Genomic DNA, 17,728 nt, shown 5'->3' on the forward strand with positions numbered 1-17,728 from the left:
GCCAAACGGTAGTTATAGCTTTCACAAATTCTGTTACCTCGGCCAGACCTCAGATACTGATTCAGTAGGGCTGGGTCTCCAGCATGTGTATAGATTTTTGAAATAGATAATACATACATATTGAGTCAAATTTTAAATTTCAAAAGAATATACAGAGGAAAATTTTTATTTCATCAAATCTTCTTTTTTTCTCTAGAAGACAGTTGTTCTTGCAGTTTCTTTTCTATCCTTTGTTTATATATGACCAGATAGAAACCAGAGAAAAAAGATATTATCACACACACTCCATCCTTTACCTTGCCCTTTTTAATTTAACCATGTATATTGAAGACCATTTCTTGCCCTTAAAAACATGTACCCTCAATCCATTTTAGTAGATTCATACACTGGTAAAAATTTTTAATGTGCCTTAGGCAACATTCCACCAGGGCAGTTCTGTGCTACAACCACAATGATTTCAAAAGATTGAATCGAATCCATGTTCTCTCTATTGTTATCTACCAACCCAAGTTTACTTAGCAACATACGTTTGCTGCTTTTTTGTCATTAAAAATACAGAGTTCATGTGGGACTGGCCGATACACTGGGACACTTGTCTCAACAGATCTAGGACATAACTGTACCTCACAAAATTCTAGCCTTATTACTTTCACTTGTGTCATTTATCATGAAGTTAGTTAAAAAGAATATAAAATATTTTGTTTGCAAGTATTTAGACTTTAAACTGTATGTGTAAGGGCAAAGTATCAATCAATTATTCAAGATAAAAAAAATGAAAACAGACAATACCAATGACTAAGAATTTTGATTTTAATAGGATTTTACTTTACCCTTGAAATTTTTATTTTGTTCAAAAGCATATAGCTAGACAAAAGTTTAAGAAGAGTCATTTTAATCCCCAACTAATTTTATTGCTTCTTTGACTTGAACCAAAATTAATCTGGAAATTACATTGAATAGACTAAAATGATAACACACATGCACACACGCACACATCAAGAAGCCTCATATCCGAGAGTCCCCAGTTTACAGTTAGTAACATAGGAATGGTAAAATAGTTTCCATCTTACTTTAGTTAGAATTTACCCAGCACAAGTACTTTGCTGTTTAAATATTTAGTAATGTGTTTAAATATTAAATTGAAAACCTCTCTTATCCTAGACATGCACTAAAACAAATTGGAATTGGTTTCTGAGTTTCAATGTTAGTATTCTTTTTAGAAACAACTGAGAAAAAGAAAACTTAATGACAAAAACAAAAAATGGCACACAGAGACATCCTCAAAGCCAATAATAAGATCTATGCACTGTATATTGATAACCAAAAATCTACGTATTCTTATTTCTCAACTCAACTAAGTAAAAACTTACTATACTTCCTCACTTTTGGACTAAGTGGTTGTGGAATGCAAGTAAAATATACATAGTTGGGAATTATTGTTTTCCTTTTTTAGAAGTAGAAATGTTTTTTAATTTTTTGGTTTTGTTTTCTTAGTATTTTGGTCCTTCCTCACATAAAACTAGCATTTGAAAAGAGGATATTTTGCCTATGTTTTGTGACACAAACAGCATTTATTGGATTTATAAAGGTAAGTAGTTGTCTTTCATATTTTGCATAAAATGGCATACTAATAGTTGCTCATTTTTCCACATCTTAATTTGTTTTTTTACTAATTCCATCTTTATGATGATAAACAGATTTTTATTCTGTTTCCTTTATATCTAGATGACTAGCCAGTGCCCCAAATTTAATTATAAATGTGAGTCATAGAGTGAATATATCACAGGATTAGAAATAGATTTTTCCAACTTCAGTAGAATCCAAAAAGAACTCTAACAATCTTAAGGTTTTAATTCAAGTCCATACTAGTTACACAGTAAAAGTGGTCTGGTCTGCATTAATTTATTGTCCTAACTCAGACTGTTCTCATTTTTAAAAGACAGTGATCATTTTTCTCAATATTCTTATACTGTTTATTGGCATATGGTCAAATACAAATGTATGTCCTATTTTTTAGAATGGGAATTAATTTATAAACCTTTCTTATTATTTACCATTTTTTCCAGGCATTTTAATCATATTTTAAAAGTTTAAATTGATTTTTGTAACATTGGGAAGATAATTGTACCTTTGCTTGATACCACATTAGAAACAATGAAAGTGGGTAGATAAGTTTTATTTTCTCAATAAACAGACACTATAGCTGAAGATATATGGAATTATTCTTAATTAAAGACAATTCTATTTGTCAATAGAATAGAGACTTTTAGGAAATATTTTTAGAAATTGAGATTCATTTTCATTCATTCACAACCTTTTTTGGTAGGGGTGATACTTTAGAAAGCCATCTCGGACTTTACGAAGTACTGCTTGGAAATCACATCTTTATCCTGTAGTACACTATTGATACTAGTTCTGACTAGACTAATAATGTTGTATGCTTACCCAACGCACTTTAAAAATAGAATCCAAGGGTGGGAAAAAAGAGACCTATGATATATTAACTCTTGATATAACTCTGATATATTAACCAAAATTGTGTCTTAATGTGAACTATACATCTACACTATTTTTCTTTCATCAAAGTCTGTTGTCATTTTGGAAATGACCATTTGAATGAATATCCATTCAAAGATTCAAAGGACATTTACATTGGTCAGGCAGTGGCTTAGTTTTGAGAGTAAATAAGAAAAACAGTTCTTTCCTTCAGAAAGTTTATTGTCTACTAGAGATAAGACACAGGTAAACACAGTGATATAAACGCAATGATATGAGAATGTTCAGGATAACAAAGACAGATGTGACCACCTCCAATGGGGAAGGCCAATGGAATGGACTGAATGTTTGTGTCCCCCAACAAAATTCATATTTTGAAATCCTAATCCTGCATGTAATGCTATTAAGGAGTGGGGGCCTCTGGGAAGTGATTAGGTCAGGAGGGCAAAGTCCTTGAGAATGAGCTAATCCTTATAAGTGAATTAGTACCTCTGTGGAAGAGGCCCCAGAGTACTCTCTAGCCCTCTTTCCAAGGCAAGCTATGATGAGAAATCAGCAGTCTGCAACCCAGAAGAGGGCTCTCATCAGAACTTGACCACACTGTCACCTTCATTTCCAACTTCCAGCCTCCAGAGTTGTGAGCAAATACATTTCTGTTCTTAATGCCACTCAATCTATGGTGCTTCCTCACAGCAATGTGAACTCTAAGATAGTGAAGTCTTTATAGCAGCAATGATACAAATTGTATCTCAGGGTGAATGGACAAAATGGCATAAGCAAAGGCACAGAAGCTGAAGTATCATGTGCTTTCCGGGAACAAGAGTCCTGGTGGGCAGCATGTGGAGATGGTGGGAGCAAGAAGAGTCCAATAGGAATTAAGGTCCAGAAGGCTGGCAAAAGTCAGGTAATACAGAGCCTTGTACCAGGCAAAGATGCTTGAGCTTGTCAGACTTTATGTTGTCTGTCACTTACTTTTGATATTTTTAAAACTATGTCTAGAATTGGAGTGCCTTTTCCTAAGAAGTATCATGTGAAAACTCAATGTATAAATTATACATATATGCTGCCCTCTCTGACTGAAGTCAGTGTGAAATGCCCAAAGCCATTGTAGTACTATGAAGATGTGTTTCAAATGCTTGTTGCAAAAACACATATATACAAAGAGCAGGCACCATATTGTTTGAATATTAAGAGTGGCATGTCCACTCAGCCTTTGCCAACAAAATAAAAGTTTTAATTTAGTTGTAAAATATGAAGAAGTACCACAATAAAGAAGATTGAAGCAGTAAGAAAAAAACAGTCCATTGTCATTTTCTTAATAGACATTGCTCCCCTGTTGGGAACCGCCCTGACTGGTATCACAAGCTGTAACCCCTGCCTAGGCTAAGGCTAAGGGAACGCCCTTGGAACCCTAAGCCAGCAAGGAGACAAAAGCTTATCTCCCTGGCAGGAACGCTGCTTCTGCTGCTTCATAACTGAACCCCAAAGCTTGGTCGGTTAACCAAAGACAGGTAAGATTCCCCAAGGGGGGAACGATCTAAGACAGGCACGATCACTTGGGAGGCCCCCCAAAAGAAGGACTTTGGGGACTGCAGCAAAAGGGGGTGATGGACCCTCGCTCCTCTGCTTTGACATAGCCTGAGTCCTCATCGTCTGGGAGAAAATCTCCTTATCTCTTGGTTGCCTTAGTTCCCTTGCTCCACCTAAGCCTGAAACAATGACAGGGTGGTGCAGCTCTGGGCTGAAAAGGGCGGATTCCTCAGGTGATCAGGCCTAAGAAAGAATATGTCAATTACTGTGAAGCCTGCTTTGTTTAGAATGCTGTCAGTTGAATGAGAGGGGTCCAAGGAGGAAGTTAGTTTGTTCCTCAGAGTCTTACAGCTCTTTGACCCCGACTCAAAATAGACCTGCAGAGTTCCTTGTTATCTATTGTTCCTTACTTCCCCCAATGAGTACTGTACTTTACCTGAATTATTATGCAAAACGAGCCCAATAAAAGCAGTTTTGGACGCCGCGCTCCCCATTAGAGGGGGTGGCCATTCCGTCCCTACTTCTCCACAGAAACTAGTCTGTCTCTGTGCATGTTTTTTCTCGCGTGTTTTCGGTGAGCCATCCGCAGCATTCCGTGATCACTGCTGGCCGGTGACCCACGCATCACTCCCCTCACCTATGAAGAGACTTGCTTTTGTTAGACAGGGTCTTGAGAATCAGGTTGGGTGCCATGCTTAGTGAAACAAACAAAGAAAAGCTTTAATTACTTTTTTTAACTCTCTAGTTTATGATTTGCTTGAATTATTTAAACTTGGGGATTATAGTTGATACTGGTAACAATATTGTGTTTTTCTAGAAACTGAGTGAAAGAACAGAGGAGGAAAGAAAGAAAAGGGGGAATAAGCTGTTTAGATTGGGATGAAAGACAGGAAGAATCCTTATGTCTAATAAGGATTTTGCTTAGGTTTCTGCCACATGCTATGTGATGTGACACATACTCCCTCTGTCTGTAAAACCTTAGGTAAGCCATCCATTTCTCATTACTGCTTGGCCGAGTTTTGAGTCCTTTGTGAGAGACCCAAAGAGTGTTGGAGACAGCCACCAGGTGGGTGAGGATGCAAGGCTGAAGCTAGACCAAAAAGCCTCAGTGCAGGAATTTCATGAAGATGAAGAATGATCTATGGTATATCCTGAAGCCACTCCTCCTCCCATATTAACTTAGAAGATACATGTCACTTTAACCCACTGTTAAAATTGTGATGTGACTGTGATGTCAATCAAAGTTGCAATGGAAACTGATACCCCACTTTTCCAAACACTTGAACCCCAAGTCATAGCTACTTTCACCCCTTTGTCCTGCCTGTCTAGCAACTGGTGCCAAGTTAATATCAAGTGTTTGGAGAACCATGAAGTGACCAGAGGTCATTTCAAACATCAGTCCCTAGTTCTTCCTCTGGAGTGATAAAATGCAGCTACACTAAGAACTGGTTAGAATAATAACCCTCAGGGAGACAGGTTCATATTTCCCCTGACTGGAAAAGTTCTAGTTCCTTAATTTACTGTCTTAATTGTGTTGAGAGTGTTAGATGCTAGATTCAAGTCAAATGATGAAGTGGCCATAAAAGGAGTCAGTGTTCAGAAAGGCTTAGCTCACTGCGGGGAGCTCACCTTCCGAGCACACAGCACACAGGGGGTTCCTCTCGCTGTCATCCCTTTGTTGAAAAGTGAAGGGGAAAGGTTTGGGGGATTGTTATTTTGTTTCTTATAAACCCATAAAAAGAAGAGGCAACCTATACATTTGAAGAAGAGAGGGAAACTTAACTAATGATACATAGGGATAATGTAATGGTTAAGAACCCAGACCCAAAAACAATGCTTTCCAAACATGAATGAATGCACACATTACCTGGGAATCTTGTAAAAAGTCAAATTCTGATTAAAATCATATAGGGTGGGGAAGAGGGTCTGCATTTTTAGTATTTCCATGTAACTCATTTTGAGTAACAAATTGTAGAGTGAAATTATTTGCATTCAAGTCCTGGTTTTTGACTCCACCAAGCTGAGTGAACTTGGGTAATTTAACATCAATATGCCCCATATATAAATTAGGATTAATAATAATACCTACATCTATGGGTTGTAGTGAAAGTTAAAGTTAACATATAATGCTCCTGAGAAGAATGTGTAGCATATGGTAGATGGTGCTCAATAAGTATGTATCAATGAACTGCTTTAGCAGCAGGATAGGAGAGGGTAAACAGGTCTGTGCTTTTCCATCCAACTCTTTTATGTCTCCCAAAAAGAATCATCTGCCCTTTCAGCTTCTAACTTGATACTACCAGTTGTTTTTGAGTCATCTTGGTAGAACCCTAAAAAAGGGCTCAAAAGAACAAAAATGGAAAGATTCTGCAGAAGGTGATGTGGAGTCCTTTTTTCAACCTAAGTGTGGAAGTGATGTTTTATATTTAAGAAAATCACACTGAGAGCAAAAAAAGACAGACAGTAGGTGTTGGACAGCACCAGGGCTGGGGAGATAAGTTCCTAGACAGTTATAACAGGCCAGGGAAATGACCTAAGAACCTGGGATTAGGGTAGCACAGAGAGTTGGGGAGGGTGGCCAAAACGAGCACCATTAAGAACCTGGCAAGACTCGGCATAAGGCTTGGGTAAGAAGACACAACTTTGGGACAATTTTCAAAATTAGAAAGTAAATGGAGTAGGAATAAGTAATAAAGAGTATGAATAAAGCAGCAGGGAAATAGATGGTAATAAGACTAACTTGCATAAGTTGAAAGTGGCTATGGGAGCTAGATAACACAACACAGACAACACAAAATCCAGGTCTGGACTACAGGAGACATACACTTATTTGACCTTACAGTGAAGTCATTGGTGTTTGTGTATTAAGGCCCTGGGAATGGGGAGTCTATCCAGGAAAGCATGAGCTGGAGGAGGTGGACACAAAATGAGGCCATGAGGGAGAGTAAGAAGGAACCATGGGAGAAGTAAACACAAAGTCAGAAGAGGAGTTTGGCAGAAGACCAGTGAGGAGAGCGCTGCAGCAGGGAGGGGATGGTCAACAGGGCCAATGTGACAAAACAACATCTAGCCTCGCGGAAGCCACTCCTTCCTCCATGAGTCATTGAACCTGTCAGCACCACATCAAGATTCTAATCTCTGAGAGTCAAAGCCTAATATCTTTGTTTGACTCATCCTGCTTCCTCATTCTCTACATTTAATGCACCAAGACCTCCTCTCCATTTCTTAATATTTATCCCTTTCTTTCTAAGCCCATTTCATATGCAAGTCCAAATACACCTAGCTGACACAGAAACTTCCCGTATGTTACAGCTGGACCCAACTTCTGAAACACTTTTTTTCATTGTGCCACATTTATTTTCTTCCATACTTTATGTTTTTTAACTCAAAAATTGTGTTTTGTTTAGGAACATGAGCATCTATGTATTTAAGTATTAAGCAATGCATGGGGATAATAAACAAATTTAGGATGATAATTATGATATTTTTAAAACTATGTCTGGAACTGGAATGCCTTTTCTTCTCAGCAGTGTGGGACAGTTATGATTAGGGAAGCGAATGCAGAGGTTTCAACTGCCTTAATGTTTAATTTTGAAGTTAAGCAACAGGAATATGGATTTCAGTGTCTGGATATTTAAATAAAATAAACAAATTATTTAAGAAATACTTTATAATGACAGCACCCTGAATTTCAGTTTTTGAGGTCTTCTCAATTGGGGACCCCACTCCCTGTCTTATTTTTCTACAGCCCCTTACAGTATTTTCTTTGGGGCCCATCTCCTTTCCATATCATGTAGAAAGGTCATTGTCATGTGCATTTCTTTACCATCTTCCATCAGAGTGCCCCCTTTCCAGAAATACATCTCCACTGAGTCAGGTATTCTGTTCTAAAATATTTGTTGCTGATTTCTCCATTGTATATGAACTCTTTCTTCTCTGAAATCTCAGGAGTGTGTATGTGTATGTGTGTATGTGTGTATGTGTGTATGTGTGTGTGTGTGTGTGTGATTCTTATCCATCACTTCCTAATCTATTTGTATGAATATTTTCTTACTATTTAGTCCAGTAATTGTAATCTTGATTGTGATTGCACATTAGAATTACCTGGGCTGCTCTTAAAAATCATTGGTGCCTGGGCCGCAACTCAAACAGGTTCCACTTCAAATAGGCCTGAATAACAGAATTTATGAAAGGCTTTTAAGGTGATCTAATACCACAGTTATGCCCTGATCACACTGTAAGGACAGGGGCTACCTTTTCTCAGCCATCTCTCCACCAGCACAAAATTTCACACACGTGAGATGTGAAATATGTAAACCTGAGCTCAAATACCAATTTCAGTTCATGAAAGTAGGAAAAGCTACTAATCTTAAGAAATTGTTGCACTATTTTTCTTTTGACATTACAATGTATTAAAAAGTCCACTTAATAGTAATTGACCTTTGTAGTTCAGTGTCATGGATATTTGGAAGCAAGTTACCTAAATGTGCAAACATGAACAGCTAGACTGAAATCAAACCCTGCCTGAAGTGACGTTAAATACTGGTGACCAAGGAGTCAAGGCTGTAAATAAGAGCTTTTAGTTCCAATGTTTGACAACAGATCCTTAATCCCAGAAGGGATCAGAGTGGCAGTAGGCAAGTGTAAGGATATAGCATGAAGAACATAGGACATTAATTAAAAAGTAAAAAGACAATGAAAGATGTTTAAAAATCAGTCAGGATGCTGTGAGGCAGTGTGAAATACATAAAATCCTGTTCTGACTCTCCTAATTGAATACTAACTGTACACGTGCTGAGCCCCCAGAAAGCCCCAGGGATTCTGCTGAGTCCTGAGCAGGAAGGCACTGGGGGAGACAAGGCTCTGGTCCCAGACACCTACGAGTTATGAGGACCAATAACTTCACAGATTTCCAGCCCAGACATACAGTGGTAGGGGCAAGGGGTTGGGGTGCAGCAGGAGAAAGAATCAAGATATAGAGGGAAGAACATGAGCTTTGGAGCCAGACAAGCCTGGGTTTGACTCCATGATCCACCTTTTACTGCATGTGTCATCCTGGGCAAGTTACTCAACCTCTCTGCTTGTTCATGTGTAAAGGAGGGCTAATCGCAGCTCCTTCTTGCTGAGTTATGGTGAAGATTAAATGCCACACATACCATTTATATAAAGCACAAAAACAGGCAAAATGAACCTGTGCTAGCAGAAGTCAGGATCATGGTTATTCTTGCAGGGGCCAGGGATTAATGACTGGAAGGAGGTGCAGGGGGCTTCTGGGTGCTTGTAATGTTTTACTTCTTGCTTTGGTGCTGGTTACTCGAGTGTGTTCACTTTGTGAAAATTCAGCAAGTTCTGCATATGAAAATATGTAACACATGTACAGAAGAGTTGTGCTTTGCTGTGTATATGTTATACTACAGGGAAAAGGTTTTAAAATAACAGGTAAAGCACCGATTTCAGTGTAGTGCTTGGTAGGCATGCAACAAATGCTAGTGCTCTCCCTCCCCAATCCCCCACCAAAGGGGAAGACAAGTGCGGAAAACCTTCCAGGTGACAAATACCAGAAGAATGGGGGCTAACAATTCTAAGCAATGAGGAAATTGCTAGGCTGAGGGGAGAAAAAATATTAAATGTATGTAACTTATGTTGCACTGCTCTTTAGAGGCCAAATGGTATTTAAATGCCTGAAGTTATTTTATCTGTGCTAGTTGTGTTAAAATTATTTGTTTCTATTTACAATAGTCTTGAAAGCAAGAGTTAAATGATTATTTACATTATTGGCATCTAATAAAGATGAGAATGAATTTTAATCCAACGTTTTTGAAGGAAAATGAGTAGACATACTAGATTGCTTTTAATATGTCTTCCAACCCTTCAATTTTTTAAACTACATTTCTATTGATTTATCTTCAAGCTCACTGATTCTTTCCTTGGCTGTCTCATGTCTGCTGATGAGTCTATAGAAGGCATTCTTCATTTCTGTCACAGTGTTTTTGATTTCTTGCATACCCTTTTGATTCTTCTTTAGATTTTCCATCTCTACTTACACTGCTCTTCTGTTCTTGCATGTTTCCATTTTTCCATGAGGGCTTTTAACATATTAATTAGTTATTTTATTTTATTAAAAATTTTCTAGATAATTCCATTTCTTTTGTGTCAACCTTATTTCCATGTTTTGTTTAATAGCTTATGACCCTCATTGGTTGTTCCTACCCACTGAATGGCTTGAACAGTGGAAGCTGTGGACCGGGCTTCAGTGGCTGGGTTGGGCACTCCAGTCTTCAGTAGGAAACTGCTGAATTGGCACAGAGGGCACTCGCTGGTCTTCAGACCAGTCTGTGACCTTGTGTCGAAGAGCAGTAAACTCAGAAGCTGGAGCAGTCCATTTGCCCTGAAATTCCCTCTTGGTCATGGCCTTTTCAGCAGGAGCCTGCCTTTCATTTCCAACCTCTTCAGGGTTTCTGTAGAAGTAGAGATAAGCATGACTTGCCATGGCTGCTCACAGGTGATGGTCTGGTACATGCACAGGATTTCCTAGGCCCGTATCCATCACATTAGACTTGTTGAGTGAACTCCCTTGTTGTTGCATGGGATGTCAGTGTCCACATAGTATGGAGAAGAGACTGTTACACAGAGCAATGGTAGGTGGGTTAGCTTGAGTCTCTGTGAGAGGCTTGTGGTGAGCCTGGGATCAGTAGCCACCAGAAGTCCTGGCTCCCATAAGGCTACCTGGATCTGGTTCCAGGTTCCAGGAGTGAAGCAGCCAGCAATAGCAGTGACTACAGTGGGAGCAACAAACTTCAGCACAGCCCACTGACCAATATTCCTGGGCAATATGACACTGACATTAGGTTTTCAATGACAACAATGGCATGAGCTGCCGGCAGAAGCTTCTTTTCAGATTTATAATGGACATGTCATCGTTTTTCCTATTGTAGATGTACTGTTCCATTTTGAAGTCAAGGTTTGTGCCACCTACATGAGTTCCTGCTGCAAGAAGTGTGAGGATATCCTCCTCATTCATTTGAAGGACATCAAAGTATCGGGACATTGTGATAATTTCTCTTTAAGTTACAACGGGAACCCTGTATGACACTGTATGGATCCCTGTCTAAGTAGTGTGGAAAAGCTCATCACAGTTATTCTAAACTCCCCATCTGATAATCCTAAACCTGTGCCATGTCTCAGTCTTATACTAATGCTTCCTTTTGTCACAGGTGTGCACAGGTGTGCACAGGTAACCAGGTTCTTAGTGATCGAGAACAAAGAATTGAACCGAACACACAAAGTTTATAGCATAAAGAAAGAGGGGAGGTTTATTAAGTGATAGTACACACCACAGGACACGGGAGTGAGCCAGCTCTGAGCAGAGGGAAAAAAAAGGGCACGTGGGCTGGGGGGATTCTATTCTTATAGGGGCAGAAGCCCCCCTGCTAGTCTTTGGAGGGCTTTTCCTGCGCAGGTACAAGGAGTTGGATTTCAAAGCTACTGTGCATGCGTGGTTTCCCATGACTTTCTTGATTGGCTACTGGAGAAGGGAGTCCCACAATTTTATTTCATTATAATGATGTTATAATGAATCAGGGGTAGCGCGCAGGCGCATTCTATGATTCAACATTCTCCCAGAAAACAGGAACAACCCGTCTTAGGGGGTCTTTGTCATGTATAGATGTTTTCTACCTCAGCCCTGCGGGGCCTCTGGAGCTTCCTTCCTGACTACCTCCTGCCTCACTTTGGGCCTGCAGACTGTATTTTTTCTTGCCTTCAGCAGGTCTTATAACTTCTGTTGTTGAAAGGTGAATATGATATGTATGAATAATTAGGACTGAGGTAAACAGGACTCTAGCATGAGGATTTATGTTAATTTTTAATGTAGCTACAGGTGCTAGAAGCTTCAAGTTCCTTTCGTGTCCTTGTTTTATTTTCCCGCTTGACATTGGACTTCCCTAAGGACATCTCCTTAAAGAGAGTCTTCTCCGTGCAGGGCTCACAGGTGGAGCTGTTGTTAAACCGGAGCCCTGCGGGAATGTGGTATGATGTGGCTGAGGTGGAGCATGTGACAATCTTTCAGTGAAGTGTCAGTGTTTCTGTAGGCCTTCGTCCTTGGACTGTGACCTTCACAAGTGTTTCTCTGGTTCAGTGATTTTCAACCTTTTTAATCTCATGGCACACATGAACTAATACAAAATCTGTGGCACAGCAAAAAGCATGTATTTTTGCCTGCTTGACACAAAATATGGGTATAATTTTGATTAATTTACAACTGATGGCTATTGTTGTATTGGCTGTTGTCAATTTTTTTTGTTTGACAGTCTAAGGGAAAAGAGGTCAGTGCCCCTGACCAAATAGTCTGGTGCTGCATGTTTTACCATTTCATGAAATTTTCTGCATAGGTTACATTATTTATACTCCCATTAATCAAGAAAATGTTTGTTCTCATTTTATGCTCTCAGTGTATTTTCGATATTAATGTATTTCTTTAAACAGCTCATGATATCTGAAAACTTTAATCAAGTTTTTCTTACTTTACATTTTTGAAACTATTTGTTCTGGTTTCTTAACCTAAAATATTTTGAAAATCACATGTAATGTCACAACCTCAGGGTTATTTTGATTATTGAAGCTTCTCTGGAATAAAGGGAAAGTGTTGTTACTGATAAGGTTTAGAACACGCTGCCCCCAAATATGGCACCTTGGCATGTTGTTTTAAGCTAAAGGACTTTGAGAAATGGCAGGTGCTAAAAGGCCTCTCCACCCTTCTCCGCTGAAGCAAGTCATGAGACTCTCATGAGAGAGGCTTCTCCCCATACCCAGAGGGAGGGAGTATCCTTATTTCTGAAAGTGAATGGACAGATTTTGCTAAGTTTCCCCAGTCTACTACACATAGATTACACCATTTTTATCCTATAACATTTTTCCACAAGTTATCACTCTTCATCAAACTTAGCATAAAAACACTTCGATTTAACTGCTTTTTTGGCTTTCACTTTCTTATCACAGCTCTCAGGTCACATAAAACTTATATTAAATACATTTGTATGCTTTTCTATCTGTCTGTAGTTACAAGGATCCAGCCAAGAACCAAGAAGGATAACAGAAAAAATATTTTTCCTTTTCTACATACAGATAATAAAAGTTTTATTTTTGTCTTTTATTTTGGGTTTGTATGAGGTGGTCACTTAGAAATGTTGTAACAAGCCACCAATATTATCCAAATTTAAATAATCATTATTTTGGCATATTAGATTGAATGATTTCCTCATTTGAGAGGCTCTATGATAATTTGATATCTTATTTCATATTCCAGGCCAACAGTGGGTCAGAGATGGGACACTTTGTCTAAGGCAGTAATTTCAATCAGCCAATCCTGGGAAGCAGGGTGCCTCGGTATGACTCAGTCACCTTGGTTGTTTCTGGAATTGCTTTATCAGTATAGGCTTAAACACATAGAAATACATTTAAATGTGTCTGTATTTTTCGTGGAAGTAAGCTAAAACCCTGAAATTCTGTAGGGCAATGAAGAAGGTAAACTGTGGAGCTTAGTACTTCTGAATGCTCTTCATGAAAAGTGGAAACTGTAATTCCTAGCTTGTTGCAATGGAATGAAATGCTACAAAAAGGCCCCAAGATATTTCATCAATCTGAGAATCTCCTGGGTCGGCATCTGACTTGCCTAAGAGGGGAGACCTTGAGATTTCTTTGAGTCAGTTCAATCTTCTATTCCACTCTTTCATAATTATTTGATATTCACTTCTCTATGAAAACCTCCAAGACCTCCACGTTCCTCCTCATTATTAACTGATGGCCTTGGCCTTGTTTCTAATTTCATGGAAAATATTACCAATCTGCTGACCTATGTCTGTAATCATGTACACTGTATTTTCCTCCATAGTTCACTCTATGGATCACCCTTGGTGCTAAAGCAACTATGGCCTCTTATTACCTCTCACCTGTTTGAAGACTTGGCTAATGCAATTGTCCCCCTTCTATACAAAAAAACAAGAACAAACAAAAAAGGACAAAAACTCACCCTGGCCAATGTGGCTCAGTTGGTTGGAGCAGTGTCCCACAGACCAAAAGGTTGTGGATGTGATTCCTAGTCAGGGCACATACCCAGGTTTTGGGTTTGATCCCTGGTTGGAGCATGTATGAGAAGGCAACCATTTGATGTTTCTCTCTTACGTTGATGTCATTCTCTCTCTCTCGCTGTCTCCCCCTCCTTTTCCAAAAGCAATGAAAAAAATATGTCCTTGGGTGATGATTAAAGAGAAAATGAAAAGAAAAAGAAAAAAAGGATGAAAAAGAACAAATACCTTGATTCTGTGTCTTTTTCATCTTTGTTTTCCATTTCTCTTTTCCCCTTTACAGTCAAACCTCTCAAAAAGAATTGTGTCTACTCATTGTTATAATCCCTATTTTCCCACACTCTCTTGAACCCACTCCAATCTGTCTCTCTCTTCCTCTCCAAAAGAATTGGTTGTTCAAGGTTACCAGTGATCTCCATGTGGCCAGATCCAGTGGTTAATTCTCAGTCTTGGTATTGCCTCACCTATAAGCAGCTTTTGGCATCAGAATAACTTCTGACACAAATGATCATTCCTGTATTCTGGAGATACTTTCTTCCTACACACCATGACCCTCCTTGCTCTTGATGACTTCTGTCTCACTGGCCAACCCTTCCCAGTTGTCTTTGTAGGATCTAGTTCTGCCTTACCTTGAGTTGGTCTGCCCCAGATCTATTTCATTCTCTTTGTATATCCACTTGCAGGTAATGTCATTTAGTTCCATGGGTTTCATGACATCTCTACAAAAGTTCTAAAATTAATATCTGCCTATTCCACATGGAAATCTACAAATACCTAAAACATACATTATCTAAACCTGAACTTCTAATTAAACCTCTTTCTCCCCAAGCTTCTGCATTGTATACATTCAGGTAATATCATTTCCTAGGTACTATATACCAAAAAAAGAATGGTTTTCAAATCATTTTTAATAGTTAAATTTCCTTTTATAACTATATTATGATAGAGTTTCCCCAGGGCATATTCTGCCTCTTTAAGTGAAACTTTCTCTTATTTTAAGGTAATGAGAACTAACATACTAATGTAGGACCGTTTTCTTCCTCTTTTTTATTTTTTTAAAGCAAGAGATACTGATTCTATTATTTGGGCTGTGCATGGCAGCGGGCTCAGTTGGGGCCTGGGACCCAGAATTCAGCTTAGTGCAGGCATGTTTATCTGAAACACTAAAGAAATGATGACTTTTACAAAATGATTGTAATTTGGCAATGCATTTTGGGGCACAAATCAATTAAGCAAATGCCACTTATCTTTAGTGTGATGGCTACTTTTCCATAGAATTTAAATAAAAATGTAAATGCTAATATACCATTTGACTATTGTGTCTCTACCTAAATGGATGAAATAACTATCACCATCAGACTATTGCTGCATTGCCTGAGCCCAGGGTTCCCATTCATTCATAGTGAATTCCCAGTGCCAGGTGCTTTGCACTTCCCATGGCCCCGACCATTTAATCTGTTCAATCTGTAGATAGAGATTGGTTTTGGCTAGTTTGCGTAAGCACTTTATTTTTCTTAAGAAAATGATCCTTACTTCAAATCCATTATTTTGTGTGGGCAGAGGGCTATGATACAGAGCCTTGTAAGTAGTAAAATATTTCTTAATAGCAGAAGGAAAATACCCATGACTTTTTAAAAGGGTATTTACTCTTTTAGAAAACCAGCCTCAATGATTGGACAGGAAGTAGAAATGGCAGTTTACTTGATGTTGATAATTTAATTTTTTTCGGAAAAAATTGCCCCTAACTAAAAAATATCATAAAACAGCAGATGTATTTAAATATTGTTAGCATGTTACTTTTGATTATTCTTATGTTACTCATTAAGTATTTCAAAGTGAAGTTTATAACCACAATTGCTTTCTACCCTCTTGTCTGCACTACAGTGCACTGTTCCCACGCTTGAACTGCATTTTCAAATCAAGTTGGCATATCTTCCTTCCTAGAACAGCAGTGGTGGGAATGTCTGGGAGAAAATGTGTATGGGAACAAGCATAAACTATCATATTTCTCATGCTCTATTCTTTATTACTAAGTTATCTGTAATCTCTGTAGACTTCACTTATTTTTCTAATCACAATATCAACCCTCTGAAACAATACTTGTATACTTGAAGCAATCTTTTTAGACTGAATCCTAATCTTTACAATGAATTGTAAGACACACATCAAATATTTTTTCAACAAAAAAACCCTTTCATTGAATAACCTTTAAAATAAAAAAAAATATGGATATACACTAGAATATTGGAGAAGTGGAGGAAGAGGACATCAAAAGAGAGATGCAAGCTTGGCCGGTCAGGTGGGAGATCAGAATCTTACCATCTGTGAAGAGAGGGGAAGAGTGTTCTCAGGAGGAAGTTAGCAACCTTGTCAGACAAGTCTGAGAATTTAGAAAATTAATGACTGTGTTGCCACCCTTCAAGGCCAGGCAAGTCCATGGTATTCGTGCAGACAGAAAAATATTCACGGAGCCTTTGGAATGTCTGGCATGCCTGTATTCATGGGTGGGCGAGCCATGCACACTGCAAGCTGCGTGTCTATCTGCATGTCTCATGTCGTGGCCCCTGCTCCCCAGTGTGGCACCCATCATGGCAGCTGTCCCCTTGCGTGTCTCTCATCATCATCTCCCCCAGCAGGGAGTCCCTACCTGTTTAAGTACTAGAGGAGAACAAAACCAGCAAGATGCCAGAACATAACAACATAACATAATTCTGTGCATGCAAACCCACTTCACATTATGGGAACAGTTTATTGGACCCAGTCTCAAGACTATGAGAACACTGGTTATCAGGCCCCTTCAAGGCTATAGGAACAACTGCTTCCCTTAGCTACCCAGATACCTGGGTGAGGAAGCCAGACTGCCTCCACTTACCCTACAAGGACTGAAAAACAGTATTTGATTTCAACAAAAAAGTTAGTGTCTTCAGAGAAAGCAGTTTTATGCAGGTCTGCAGGGAGTATTTGGAACTCAGCCAAGAATTGGAGGTAAAGGGGATGTTAGAAAGTAGACAAGTCTAGTGTATAGTGGTTTGTAGAGAATTGTCAGGAAGTTGGGCTGGGAAGGAAAGAGAGAGGAGGAAGTAGCAGAATGGAGAGCTAGGGATGGAGGTGATATTACAAAATTATTAAGCATAGGAGATATTAGAGAGTGTGTTTAAGTATAGAAAAGAAGGATCTGAAGTTAAGAAAAGAGTGAAGACTTGAGTGGGAGAAAGGAAACTGATGCAGCAGAGAGACCCTTAGGTGACAGAGTGGATGGGATCAGATGGGATTCATTTTCAGAGGAGTAGGAACCCTACATCACTGTGACCAAACCGAGAAAGGATTAATGGGTGACAAAGATAAAATTGGAGTACATCTCCGATATCTATGTTAGGACTGCACGTTTTTACACATTGCTATTTGCTCTTTCTGAAATGTCCTACTCCTCCCTCCATGTACACATATACTCCTAGCCATATTTCCATGCAATCTTCAAACATTACTCCTAGAAAGCCTTCCTTGGCATATATGTGCAATCTGCTTTGGAATTTTCTCCCTGTGCTCTCAAATGCAGCTTGCATATATGTACTAGGTCCTATAACAGGCATTTGCTTGTCAATTTCCTCCTTCAGATTAAA

The 17,728-nt window shown here is 38.9% G+C and overlaps 1 pseudogene; it reads right to left on the reverse strand.

Annotated features, from left to right (window-relative positions):
* Positions 1–10,185: 10,185 nt before the first annotated feature.
* Positions 10,186–11,074, reverse strand: LOC123827377 (annotated as a pseudogene).
* Between the last annotated feature and the right edge of the window lie 6,654 nt (positions 11,075–17,728).

The sequence above is a fragment of the Phyllostomus hastatus genome, unplaced genomic scaffold (assembly GCF_019186645.2).
Source record: "Phyllostomus hastatus isolate PE091 unplaced genomic scaffold, TTU_PhHast_1.1 phas_contig_86, whole genome shotgun sequence".
NCBI classification, from domain to species: domain Eukaryota; kingdom Metazoa; phylum Chordata; class Mammalia; order Chiroptera; family Phyllostomidae; genus Phyllostomus; species Phyllostomus hastatus.